Raw genomic sequence first — 14,634 nt, 5'->3', positions numbered from 1 at the left:
ATAGAGCATCACAAGTTCAAAGCCAGCTCGAGCTGCATTTCAAGCTTCTGTCTAAAACAAAGAAAACTTGTCAGCGAACACATCTTCCAAATTATTGAACTGAGAGGTGCCCATATAAGTGGCCAATGACAATGAACTCGGAAGCCTTTGATAGGGTTGTGGCACTACTGAGGTATTCAAAGTAAATAAGGAAAAGAAGTGAATTGAATGAAAAGCAGAGCAGATATTTAAGGGACAGCATCATGGGAAGCCACTGTGAGCAGCAGGGGAACAGGACAGTTGCCTTAACATCAAGGTGATCCAGGTCCTGGTATCAGGTCCCAGATCACAGAGACCCTAGGTTCTATAGTTAGTATCTACTCTTTTGGTAGAGACATGAATGTGTGTGATTCTGGCTGGGCCAACAGGCAGACTGTGCTATAAAGATGAACATTCCCAGCAGCAGCGTGGAGCCTACATGAAGGTCTATGTTCCTATCAGAGCTGCATCACCCTAAAACATGGAGGGGAAACAGAAGTCACACTCACTCTCCTAATGTTCACCTCGGCTCATTCAGTCTCCTCACCAGTTCAAATCCCAAGCCCTGAGATACCCAAGACAGCAAGGCTGGACTTGCAGGCTTCCCTCCCTTTTGCACAGCCACAAGGGGGTGTTTTGTACACAGCTCCCTTCTTGACTTCCTGGTGCCCATCTGGGACAGCCCACACCTGAGCGGTGGTGGCCACGCCTTCCTCTTCTCATGATTCTCTGCTCGTGAACTTGATTCTCACAAGCACCAGAGTTTGGAAAATGTATAAGGTATTCATTCAGAGGACGCACAGTACACCAAAAACCAAAAGTAGGGCAATGCAAAAGACCACTTTCACATGAATCAACTTAAATACAACTTCTCTCAAGAAGACGTTAGCCCGGCAAACTCGACAAGTCCTTGGTTTGCTGGGGAAAGCGTTAGGTGAGGCTGTTACGGGGTCTTACACTCCACCTTCCTAGAGGCCCTACTAAGAACAGCCCAAAGCAGAGCGACCCAGGAGCCCATGGACGTCGGGATAAATGAGCACTGGCATATGCACTCATGGGCTATCATTCCTTCTAAAAGAAGAAAGGCTGACTCAGACCACAATGAGGTGCAGTTGGAGAACATTTTAAGAAAAACTAACCATTGGCTAAAGATCAAATACTGCGTGAGTCTGCTTATGAGGAAGTACCCAAGGAGTCAAATTCACAGAGATTGAAACAGAATGGCTCAGTTGTGGGGAATGGGGGAGGAGAATTGGGGGTTCACATTTAATGGGTACACTCTGAGTCTTGTGAGGTGGAAATTCTGAAGGTGGGTGGGGATAGGGGTGACTTACGGTATGGATGTGCTTAACGCCATCCAATGTGTATTTAACAATGGTGGACTTGGTCAGTTTCATGTTGTGTTTGTTTAAACACAATTAAGAGCAGAAGCTCCAAGGAGGGTATTACAAAACCCTGCGCCTACCTGCATCTATCCTGATGATAAGAGGACTTACTTTAAAAGTTTATTTTCTTTTTTTTTTTTTTTTTTTTTTGGTTTTTCGAGACAGGGTTTCTCTGTGGTTTTGGAGCCTGGAACTAGCTCTTGTAGACCAGGCTGGTCTCGAACTCACAGAGATCCGCCTGTCTCTGCCTCCCAAGTGCTGGGATTAAAGGTTTTTTTCAAAGAGCAAGACCCTTTGAAAAGGGCACAGGACCTCCCGCTTGCCGCTCTGACACCCGCAAAGCCAGCCCAGGAAAAGCACAAATCAGGCTTGAATCAGACAGGGCCAGTTCCCTCATTCCCTTGGCTCAATCTTCCCCTTCCTCCACCTCTTCTCTCCATACAGGACTGGCCTGGGGATCAGACATCTGCCCTGGGGCCTGGGCTGATGTCCTTGGCAGGCCTCGGAAAGGAGCTTCCTTCTTCCCAGGACTGCCCAGCTGGCAGGTGGGATAAAAGGAGTTTTGTCTGAGGTGTACACTGTAAAAATCCACCTTCGAATAAAGAGCTTTCACTTGAATGTGTTTGCATTTTGAAACGCAAGGTGGAAAAGGTGGAAAGTTCTCACCCTATCACCCTATAAAAGTGCACTTAGCAGTTTTAATCATTGCGCTGCTATTGCTTATGTATACTAACCTGCAGTTGCTAGAAAGGGCTCGAAACTTTAAGTAGGAATCATCCCCACAGGGGCGTGCTTCCTGTGCTGCACAAATGTTCTAAGTTATGGCTTTTTGGAGTTTTGGTTTTTTTTTTTTTTTTGCTTGCTTGTTTTTGGTGTCTCTCATCCTGTACAGTTAAGTACTCTCAAATCAGGATTTCAGAGCAGAGCCTCCAACGGTAAGGATGAGGGAGGGGAACCTTAGGGTCTCTGGTGCTTCAGAGGCGCCGTGGTGCTCAGGAGCCTCAGGCTTCTGTAGATACTGTGACTCTCTCTACCGCTCTCTTTCTTGCGGAAAGAAATCCCGAACGGATTGGCAGACATCTGGTCTTGGAAATTGCTGTCGTGTATTGGCACTAGGTTCAGATCTCTTACCGGTATCTGGAGCATCACCTCCCTCAGATACCCATCTTATACCTTCCCACCCTACAGCCCCACCCCCTTTAACTCTCAAAGCATATGGGGGAAATTAGGGCTGTAACTGTGATGCAGAGCCAGTTACCTTGTGAAGCAACCAGGTCTCCAGGGAGCAAACTCAAGTGTGTTGACTAGTTTTCTGTCACCTCAACACAAGCTAGAGTCATCAGAAAAGAGGGCTCAGCGGTTCCAAAGGTCCTGAGTTCAATTCCCAGCAACCACATGGTGGCTCGCAACCATCTGTAATGAGATCTGGTGCCCTCTTGAAGAAGAGACCTGGTCAGTCACCCTCATCAGCTTAGACCACTGTTTGTCTTTAATCAGTCATTGTTTCTTTCCCACATTTGCTTTGGTGGGGTTTTGCACTTCTTTCCACAGACAGTAGAAATCTGCGATTTTATGTAAAATTTCAGTGTATAGTGTGGGCAGTTTATTCAAATGTTTTGTTATGAAAGACTGAACTATGGGATCCATGCAGACAGCCAGCAGTGGGCTACCATTTCGTGCTCACTGTCGGAGAGCATGAGGTCCTACTGGGAAGACGGAAGAGAACACAGTGAAGATAGGCACCATTTCCAGACTTGCTTCCTAGGCCCCCAGCACCTGCTCCTTTCCTACCCCCCCAGCACCCACTCCTTCCCTACCCCCCATCACCCACTCCTTTCCAACCCCCCTGCACCCTTCCTTACCCCCCCCCCCCAGCACCAGCTCCTTTCCTGTAAATGCCCATTCATCCCTAACAACAGCCAGAGGAGTCCTTGAGTAGTTATCACTAGTTCTCTAAACTACACTCTTATACTACAATTGCCTGAAGATTTTGTGGTTTTAATTTTAGACACCTGTAGACCTCCCACTCTGGGAAATCCCCATGTAGCTGGCTCACTCTCATATGACACCCTTGATACATACAGACCCATAGATACCCACACAAAGAGATACACACACAGATCCATGCACATAAAAGACACACAGAAAGACTCACACAGAGATATATAGAAAGACACACACAGACACACACACAGAGACACACAGAGAAATACAGAAAGACTCACACACGGAGATATACACAGACACTCACACAGATATATAGGAAGACTCACACACACAAACACACAGATATATAGGAAGACTCACACACAGAGATACACACACAGACACTCACACAGATAGATATATAGGAAGATTCACACACAGATATATACACACAGATATAGAAAGACTCACACACAGAGAGACATACACAAATACACATACAAACACACAGATATATAGAAAGACTGACACACAGAGATACAAACACTCACACAGATATATAGGAAGGCTCACACACAGATATATGCACACTCACACAGATATATACACACAGACACACACACAGATATATAGAAAGACTCACACAGAGATACACACACAGAGACACACACAGATACACACACAAACACTCACACAGATATATAGAAAGACTCACACACAGATATACACACAGACACTCACACAGATATAAAGACAGAGATATACACACAAACACTCACAGATATAGACTCACACCCAGAGATACACATACATTCTCTCTCTCTCTCTCTCTCTCTCTCTCTCTCTCTCTCTCTCTCACACACACACACACACACACACACACACTATTACTCACTTTATTTAAATCACCGCCCACTGCCTACACCTTCACACCTGTGACAATCCCATTCACAGCTGAGCCACAGAGGATGGTTTGAAGATGGTTCCTCTCTTCGTCAGCCACATTTCCCTAGAAACTAATGTTTATCTACTCTTTCTTTTCCTCATGTCTTCAAAAGACTTAGAATAAATTCAAATTCCAAACTCTCAAACAACTTTCTAACCTGCTTAACACTTCCCGATGGTACAGCAATTTCGTCGCGGTCTCCTCTAGAGGCTTCTGATATCTGATCCTTTGCCCTGGCAAAGAGAAGGCCGTCCTCCCAGGAGGGGTTTACTGTGGGAATTCCCTACAACTCTTTTGGTTCCCCACCCCCCTCTCTAGCAACTGGCCCCACCTTCTTCTTAATTCCTTTGTTGTGGAGACACTCACACCCACCTCCAGTGACGTCTTCACTAGCTTAGCAGACAATGTCTGAGTCTTGTGTACTTAGAAGCTTTTGTTCTGCCCCACCCTCCTTAAGTGTGTGTGTGTGTGTGTGGGGGGGTGATGGAAGGGAGAAACGGGTTTCCTTTGACTGTCTTAAGTGTCGAACAGCACCATGGAGAAGCCTTTCTGTCTCTTCCACAAGCCCTTTCCTCTCCCCAGCACCCTAATTCTCTCCAGTGGGGCAATCTTTTATTTCCGTTTAGTAAATATTGGGAAAATATTCACAATGTCTTTACTTGGCCACCTGTCCCTGAAGCTCCAAGCACACACTTCGCACCTCCCTGCCACATACACACATACAGACACGCACGCCAAAGCAAGTAAGTAGTTACAATTTTGAACATGATGCAGGCTGTTTGGATAAAGGCAGATGAGGTATGCTGGCTTATTTATTTATTTATTTATTTATTTATTTATTTTTTGTCAACTTGATACAAGCTAGAGTCATGTGAGGAAAGGGAACCTCAACTGAGAAAATTACTCTATCAGACTGGCCTGTAGGCAAATCTATAGGGCATTTTCTTGATTAATAATTGATAAGGGAGGGGCCCCCCAGCTCACTATGGTCAGTGCTGCCCATAGGCAGATGGTTCTAGGTGGCATCAGAAAGCAAACAAAGCAACCCACGGGGGCAAGCCAGTGACCAGAGTTCCTCCACAGCTCTGCTTGAGTTCCTGCCTCGGCTTCCCTCAATAGACCCAGAATTCTATATATTAGCCGAAATACACCCTTTCCTACACAGGTTGCTTTAGGGCATGGTGTTTATCACAACAATAGAAGATAGAAGAGGAGCAAAGGGACCAGAGAAATGGCTAGCTGTTAAGAGTACTGAGTGTTCTCCCAGAGGACCTGGGTTCAATTCCCGGCACCCACATGGCGGCTCACAACTGTCTGTAACTTCAGCTTCAGAGTACCTGACACCCTTACACGGGCAAAAACAAAAGTGAAAAATAAATAGGGAAAAAGAGAGAGATGAGCACAGACTGTCATACTGAAAAATAGGAAACGATTCTGTACCAAAGCTTCACAATGAACTGCTTTGACCCTGGGACTCAGCCTTGCTCTTTCCCACGCTTCCGTCTCAGAGGTGGACCCTGGGTCTGTTTTGTAAGTCTGCAGGGTTTGTCCGGCAGCTAGAAGGTCTACCTCGCGAGTGTGGGTGGGTGACCACGTACATCAGTTGGTTGGGTTCTGTTCTTCACATTGTTGAGTTGTCAGAGTTTGAATGTACATATGCATGTGTGTGTTTGCATATTCATGCATGTGCTAGTACACCATATGTGTGCAAGTGCACATTAACAATCTCAAATGTCATCTTCAAGAATGCTGTCCACATCCTTTGAAGACAGGACTCTTGAAAAGATCTAACAGCGGGAGTAGAAATGTGGACTGTGTGGAGAGATGTTTCTATATTAAAAGATTGGAATTTTAAGAGGTTCAGCAATCAAGTTTGGCTTGATTAGACCCTGATTTTGAGCTACAACAGCTAATAAGATGATGAGAGAGAGGGGGGGGGGGTAGAATGCATAACTGAAACAATCGGGACAACTGAAATACAGACTGGATATAGGATGATGACAATGACTTCTCTTCTTGGTTTGTGTACACGGATGCCTGGGACACGTTGGTGTTTTATTGCACCTGTGTGCAAACAGATACCTGGGAAAGGTTTGTATGCTGTTGCAGCTGTGTGCACAAGGATGCCTGAGGCATGTTTGTGTGTTGCTGTGTGTGTGTGCACACAGATGCCTGGGACATGTTTGTGTGTTACTCTGTGTGTGTGCACACGGATGCCTGGGGTATGTTTGTGTGTTACTGTGTCTGTGTGTGCACACAGATGCCTGGGACATGTTTGTGTGTTACTCTGTGTGTGTGCACACAGATGCCTGGGGTATGTTTGTGTGCTGCTGTGTCTGTGTGTGCGCACGGATGCCTGGGACATGTTTGTGTGTTACTCTGTGTGTGTGCACACGGATGCCTGGGGTATGTTTGTGTGCTGCTGTGTCTGTGTGTGCATACGGATGCCTGGGGCATGTGTGTGCTGCTTTGTCTGTGTGTGCACACGGATGCCTGGGGTATGTTTGTGTGCTGCTGTGTCTGTGTGTGCATACGGATGCCTGGGGCATGTTTGTGTGCTGCTTTGTCTGTGTGTGCACACGGATGCCTGGGGTATGTTTGTGTGTTGCTATCTGTGTGTGCATATGGATGCCTGGGGCATGTTTGTGTGCTGCTGTGTCTGTGTGTGCGCACGGATGCCTGGGGCATGTTTGGGAATCAGAGAACAACCTGTGAGAGTCTGTTCCTCACTCAGATCAGTCATCCTGAACGAGTGTTGGGTCTCTGACTGGCTTACCTTTCTCAATTTTTCTTTTTCTCCCTGGATTAACTTGGTTCCTATTAATTTTTAACTTCATATTCACCCAGGCCTCTTCATTCTGAGCTCACCTCAAACTATGTTTTCCACATGACCTGTGAGAGCTGCATTCCTTACCCATGGTGCTCTTTCTTCTTGGTCACCTCTTCTTACTCATTCTAAAGATTCACATAGGAGTGCTTACATCTTAAAGGAAGATACCAGTGGGACTTCCCTGTCTCTAAGAGAGGAAGCTGGGTGTGGCAATACACACTCTTGATTCGGCCACTTGGGAGACAGATGGGTAGATTGATGTGACCTCCAGGCCAGCCGGGTCTACACAGTGAGTTTCGGAGCAGTCATGGCCACATAGTGAAACCCTGTCTGAGAAACTTAGGGGCTGAAGACATGACTTGATAAAGAATACTTGCTGCTCTTCCAAAGGACCCAGGTTCAATTCCCAGCACACAACCATCTGTAACTCCAGTCCCAGTACCCTCTTGTGGCCTCCACACAGTCTACAGTTCTACTCCTACTGTTGGATAGAGTCCAGGAGGACACATTTCCCATATTCAATCTTGGTTTGATCATTTCCTCCCACCACTATTTAGCTTGTCTTGTCTCTAGTTTAACTCCAGAGGCTTTGTTGGACTCAGGTCAAACATTTTGGCAAGGACACTTCCCAGGGAACACTGGGCGCTGCATCTCACGGGTAGGATGCTGTGTCTTCTTGCAGTCACCTTAGCCACATGGCAGTGACCAGAGGTCTTCATTATAAAGACACTTGTATCACATGCCAGTAATAAGGAACTTTGGAAACATGCATTGCACACAAGTGTCCTGCACGACAAAACCCTTCCACCCCATGGTCTGCCCTAAACAGGTGATACCTCCTAATAACGATGAACAGCTCATCAACTCTAAAATGGCCAGAGGTGACTGGGAGAAAGAAAGACAGAGGGAAGGAAACAGAGATGGAGGCAAACAGTGAAGATGGAGCCAGAGCTGGGGCTGGCTCTGGAGTTGGTTCTGGAATCATTGTCAAGGCCCTACCCTTTTTACAGGCCGTTACTTCCAGAATCATGAGCTCTCTCAGCAAATACCAGCCTGAAACAAGACTCCCAGATGGTCCAGGGCTGGCACCGGAGTGAAAAGTGAATACATCACATTTCATTGACCATCAGAATATTCACCCTTGACCTCAGGCAAGGAAGAACTAACAAATGGGGAGTTGTGAAGCCATGTTCAAAGCCAGTCCTTTGGACAGTGGGTTGTCACATGACAAGGAAAAATCAGCACCAGCCCGGGCCACCCTGGTTGGCTCCGTGAGGGAAGTTTACAGAATACGCTCACCAGCAGGCAGTTCTCCAGACCACCCAGGACCAACTGTTACATCTTCCGAACAACCTCTTGCTGCACTGCTCAAAAACAAGTTCTTTTGGAAGCCACAGGACGCACTCTGCCGACCAGTTCAACCTACACCGTCTCTAAGCGAGATCGTTCGCTTTCAGGATTTTAGGAAATGGAGCTATCTCCGTGAAACATTTTGGTGCCATTTTGTCAAAAAATACCTGTTATCAACTCAAATGTTTAAGTCACTTCAGGGTATCTCAAAAAACACACGTCTTTATGTATTTTGTTTATTTTTTGTGTATAAGTCTTCACCTGCATATGTGTGTGTGTGTGTGTGTGTGTGTGTGTGTGTGTGTGTGTGTATGTGTGTGTGCGCGCTTTATGTGCTGGGTGCACACACAGGCAAGAAGAGGACACTGGCTCCTTCAGAACTGGAGTTACAGAAAGTTGTACATTTCTATATCAGTCTTAGGGATGGAATCTAGGTTCTCTACAAGGATGATGAGGGTCCTCTGAACCACTAGGCCATTTCTCCACTCCTCCCTCTTTTAAGAAACAAATTCCAAGTCTCCATAAAGGCACTTGATATTGAATACTATTTTGACTCTGGAATTCTTATTCTATTAACAACAAGCAAGAGCCTCATGTCCTGGGGCAGTCTAGAGCAAGAGCCAGCAAAGGCCCTCTAGTAAAAAGATGAAAATGCAATGATGAGGTGGGTTATTATCTTCTATGTTAGAGAGAGCAGGCTTGAGAATTACAGTCATGGCGTGTGCGCGTGTGTATGCATGTGCTTGTGTGTGCGCGCACATGTGTGTGCATGCATGCACATGTGTTTGTGTATGTGCACTGTGCATGTGTTTGTGTGTGCATGTGTGCACGTGTGTGTATGCATGTGTGTGTGTGTGTGTGGTATGAACACACACCATTTCAGGAATCAGAGACTGGGGACTTCCCAGAGACAGAAGATGATTCCCCACAGTGGGAATGGACTCCTGGATGGCGGCCTGTGCTGAGTCACCAGGTCATGGTGACGCTCTGAAGGCAAGCTGTCCTCTGTAAGCCATGCTGTCCCTAGAGAGAACTCTGGTTATTTAAGGATGGATAAACTCTGAATTTATAAAGTTAAGTATTTTGAGGTTATGTACATTTAAATTCCCTTGGCTATCATTTTAATGCATGCATTAGTTCTGAGGCGAGGGAGAGAGAGGGCTCATATCATTAAACAAACAGCCCGTCGGCTCCTAATTAGCTGGGCGTTTGGAATCTCTGCCCCACACAGCAGATGCAGAATAAATGCTGAATTGACAAATTCTTCAGATTTTCTTTTTCTTTTTCTTTTTTTTTTTTTTTTGTATAATCGAGGGACCACAACTCTCCTTGCTCCTCCGGCCTCCTGGACTCCTTCCTTCTTTGTTTTGTGTGGTACCCATTACCCGCCGACAGCTCTCCATTTCCCTCCTGCAGAAGGACGTATGAATCTGTGAGATTAATTAATTTCACAGCGACCCACCTCAACAGCAGGAGCCATTGCAAAGGGAGCTGGCGAGAGGGCTCCATGGAGACATCTGCGGCAGTTTGGTCTTCTCTAACAGCAGCCGTGGGACACCCCCGTGCTGGGAGCCTGCACTGACTTTAGAAACATAACCCAGGGTTAAAATGACGGCCAGGAGCTTCAGGTGTTCACTCAAGCCACACAAACCGCTTCTCACAGCACAATCAGAAGTCTTATTTCTGATAGCCAAGAGAAACAGTCTGAGGGAGGCTAGAACTGGAAAATTCTCAGGACAGGACAGGAGTGGAAAGCTGTTTAGGAGGGTCTTGCTCTTGACCTTCTGAGAGCTTCATTTTCCCAATAAACACAAAAGCCAACCTGCACCAACTTATGCTGCGTGCCACACCTGACTATTCAACAAAGGCATGTGCTGTCTTATTCTGGCTACTGAAGCAGAACCAACCGCTTAAGTTAAAAGCCTCCTTCATTCTAGTGAACTTGAGTGTTTAAAATGCCAAACACAGCTTTGGACAAGTGGATGGCCTTCCAGCTCCCTTCCAAGGGCCCCACAGCAGGGAAGATCGCTTCCTTTTCTTCTTTGGGAACACCACAGTGGCTGCCCAGTGAGCATCCCAGTGCCTCACCCACCAAACACACGTCTCTGGATGAAAGCACTGCCCACTGAAGATAGGAAAAGAAGAGACGCCGGCGATGCAGGCCGCCCTAACACGGTTTTAGTATTGCTCTCCTCTCACCGTGCCTGTCTCTTGAAGCATCCTGGGCTTGTGTGAAGTTGCATTGTCCAATTCAGTGAGATGTCCTGACAAGATGGGGTTCCCTGTGCAACCAGTACAAGAATAAGAAACCCTAGGAGGCCATTGTTCTGCACTGAAGTTCTACGCCAGGTTCCCAGAGAGCAGTCCAAAGCCAATGAAGCTGGGGTTTCAGTTCTCCAAACTGAAGTCAGGTTGTTATCTGGCCCTTGGAAAACCAGCAGAGATTGCTATAGGGTGACATTAGAGTCTGGAGGGTGCTCTCTGGGATGTCCAGGTTCTTGTGTCCAGACACTAGGAATTGGACCAAGATGTGTGGTGGTAGTGAAAAGAGACAGTTTATTTAAACATCAGACACTGTAGGATGGGAAGTGGGCCAGGGAGCCCTGAAAGAAGGCTACCCACTCAGCGACACTGTGGGTAGGCAGATTGGACCCTTTGCACAGGGAGCACTTGTTGGGTGGATGCTGTCACTCATCAGCCTCTGAGGGGCAGGATCTCCAGTCCTTTCTGTCATTGGCTTCTTACATCTGCTAATTTGGATGCCTCTCCCTCAGCCCCACTCTTCAGCCACAAGACCTAGAAGAAAAACCGAAAGCAGCTGGCTTCAGTCAGCCTGACGAGCGTTCTAGCTGCTTTTCTCCTTACCAAGAAGTAGCAGGCAGTGGCCTGCCTTTAACCAATTAGCTCTCTACCTGTCTGTGATTTCCTCCTAACAAGAGCTGCAGCGATGACCGGTCCTGCTTCCAGGTTTGCTTTTGCCAACAGCCCTTTTCTGTGACACCGGACCTTCCTCTGGTCTGCTTGGGGTGACGTTAATACTAGTCCATGTCACTCCATTTGATGTTCTAGACTGCATTACGATTCTATTTTGTATTACTGTGTTTACTTTAGTCAAAGGCATGAAGAGTTACCAGAGTCAATAGTCAGAAACAAAGCCAGGCCAGATCTTTACAGTAAAATGTTGCGGTGTTTAATCTTTTGATAATGCAAATGAGCAAGTGCTATTATAATCGTCACAAACCACCTGAAGGAGGCTTACAGACATAGAAAACTCATGTTCAACCTGAGTTATCAAATAATTAGGGATTCATCAAAATGTGTTTTATTTTTCTGTCTGCTTCTGTTTCTACTTTTTCTATTTACTGTAAAGGCATGTGCATGCATGCACGTGTGCTCTTATGTATACACACACACACACCCTTGCAATCTTCTTTTGGTTATATCTCTGGTACCAAGAAATTTCTGGGGCCTTTGAGATGGCTGAAATGAGTAAAGACTTTTGCCACACAGGCCTGGCAACCTCATTTCTATCCCCAGAACATCCATAAAGGTATCAGGAAAGAACCAACTTTACATGGTTGTCCTCTGACCTACACACACACACCTACACGCACGCACACCTATGCATGTGCACACCTACACAAGCTCACACACCAGCAAAACAACAACAAATACATTAATGAAAGGAGAAAGTTTCCAAGGCATGGACTTCAAAGGCGTGGTTCTTGCCCATGTATGGCATCCTCCATTCAATTCACACAAAACAAGTGAGTGAAAAACTAAAAATCCCTGAAGAATGGTTACAGCTGGCAAGCTTCCAGGAGCAGTCAACGTTCAGACCGATTGTGGTGGAGGTCAGTTGACAGCTCTCACCTAACCATGGGCCTCAGTTTCTCCATCTGCAATGTAGGGACAGCAAAGGCACCTAGCTCTCACTGTATAGATAAAATTAAAGGATGCATGTGAAGTGTTTGGCTGAAGCCTGGGTATAGATCATAAACAATTGTCTGTTGGCCAGAGGGGCATCGTCTCCCTGCCACTCTTGAGCCAGGCCAGCCCATCCCTGCACAACTGAGCCTTCTCTGCTTCTTCTGAAGACCTCTGAACTAGGACCCAAGTTTTTCTCCCTGAGAAACCTTTAGCTATAAGATAAATAAAATGCTAAAACAAACAATTAAATAACATGCTCACAACAGAGCATCAGCATTTCTGCAAAGACAGTGCGAGGTGTCAGTGCAAGTCCTGTGCTGGGTATCAGTTTCCTGTGACTGCTAACATTCAACCAGAGTGTTCAAAATAAAGTCACTTCACGGGTTTCTTCGCATTGAAACTTATATAGACTGAAGAAAAGGAAAAAGAGGAAGGACAGAGGGGCCTGTCTAGGTAAGAAACCGGGAACATTCCGATATCCAGCAGAAACCCCCTAGTGTGAGGACACTAAAATTTCTGTTCCACGGAGAATTGTTTTTTCACTTGTTTTGTTTGTTATTGTCTTCCAGTAAAATGTTTTAGGTTGTATTTGTAATCTTTACATGCTTGTCGGTCATATATCTGATTGATTGGTTGACTGACTGGAGACAGGGTCTCATATAACCAAGGTTGGCCGCGAACTCCTGATCCACCTGTTTTCTGCCTTCAGAGTGCTGGGAACACAGGCGTACACCACTGTGCCCAGCATAGAAGTGGTTCTTTCCCTGAATAAATTCACCAACTGACTAGTTGTCATAAAACTGAAGTTGCACAAAACTGAGGGAAACCACAACAAAACTTAACTCTTGACTCTGTGGTGGAGCCAGTCCGCATCCCAGCACCAGCGGGCTGCCCGTGAATCTTCCTGTATTCCAACCCCAAAACCCAGTCTGTTCCCATAAGGTCCCCAAGTTTGCAGCCTCCCCAGGTAGGGCTCAGCCATTCTGCAAAGGACCTGTTTCATGTTTTTTATTTATTTATTTATTTATTTATTATATTATGTGTATAGCATTCCTTCCACGTGTGCCTGCAAGACAGAAGGGGGCGCCAGGTCTCATTACAGATGGTTGTGAGCCACCATGTGGTTGCTGGGAATTGAACTCAGGACCTCTGGAAGAGCAGTCAGTGCTCTTAACCTCTGAGCCATCTCTCCAGCCCGACCTGTTTCATGTTTGTGTCTTCCCAAAGCCACAGGGTATTCTGGGAACAAGTTTGTTCCTCTACAAAATACAACTGCAAGGACCCTGAAGTGTGGACAGTTTACTTCAAAAAGGTAGAGAAGGCATAGTTGACATGCCAGCCACAGGAGCCCTCCGAACATCTATTATATTCGTAGTGTTCTCCTGTGGAACCACCTAGAGAGTAGTGTTACTTATATTGGGATCCTAAGCACTAAGTCATTTTGTTGTTGATTTTTATTGAGCTCTACATTTTTTCTCTGCTCCCCTCCCTGTTTCTCCCCTCCCCTTGTCTCTCTCCTCCCCTTCAAACCTCTCCCAAGGTCCCCATGATCCCAATTTACTCAGGAGATCTTGTCTTTTTCTACTTCCCATGTAGATTAGATCCATGTATGTCTCTCTTAGGGTCCTCATTGTTGTCTAGGTTCTCTGGGATTGTGATTTGTGGGCTGGTTTTCTTTGCTTTATGTTTAAAAACCACTTATGAGTGAGTACATATGATAATTGTCTTTCTGGGTCTGGGTTATCTCACTCAATGTGATGTTTTCTAGCTCCATCCCCTAAGCACTAAGTCTTGCCACTAACTCTTTATTGTGCCTTCCTGATCACTCTTTGATTCTCACACCCCCACCGGGATTTCCAAGAGCCAATGATGTAAGAATACAAATGATTCACAAAAGCCTTAGCTCTTTCCCAAACAGAAACACTCTGTCCCTTTGGGTCTTGCTTTTGATCTGCTTGCTAGTTCATAATAGTAACTAACACATGTGTGCATCCACCCCTCACTTGAAAAGGGAAATTCTAACCTACCATGCCCTTGCTTTCTTAGGCAGAGAAAGAAAGAACATGTTTTTTGCCTAAGGAGAAGCTGACAAAGTTAGGGTAAAATAGACTGAGACTTTGATGTACAGGGACTCGGTGGAGGGAAACTGACTTTGGCCACATCTGCCCCTTTCATACAATGATGCTGTAACAGCACCTGCCCGGTGAATAGAGGATCCGAGTCCCACAATGATCTTTTGTAACTCTGGA

This window comes from Microtus oregoni, unplaced genomic scaffold (genome assembly GCF_018167655.1).
Source record: "Microtus oregoni isolate MIOR12 unplaced genomic scaffold, Mior012 000042F_ref0000377, whole genome shotgun sequence".
Classification (NCBI taxonomy): domain Eukaryota; kingdom Metazoa; phylum Chordata; class Mammalia; order Rodentia; family Cricetidae; genus Microtus; species Microtus oregoni.
This window is presented reverse-complemented; position numbering follows the sequence as displayed.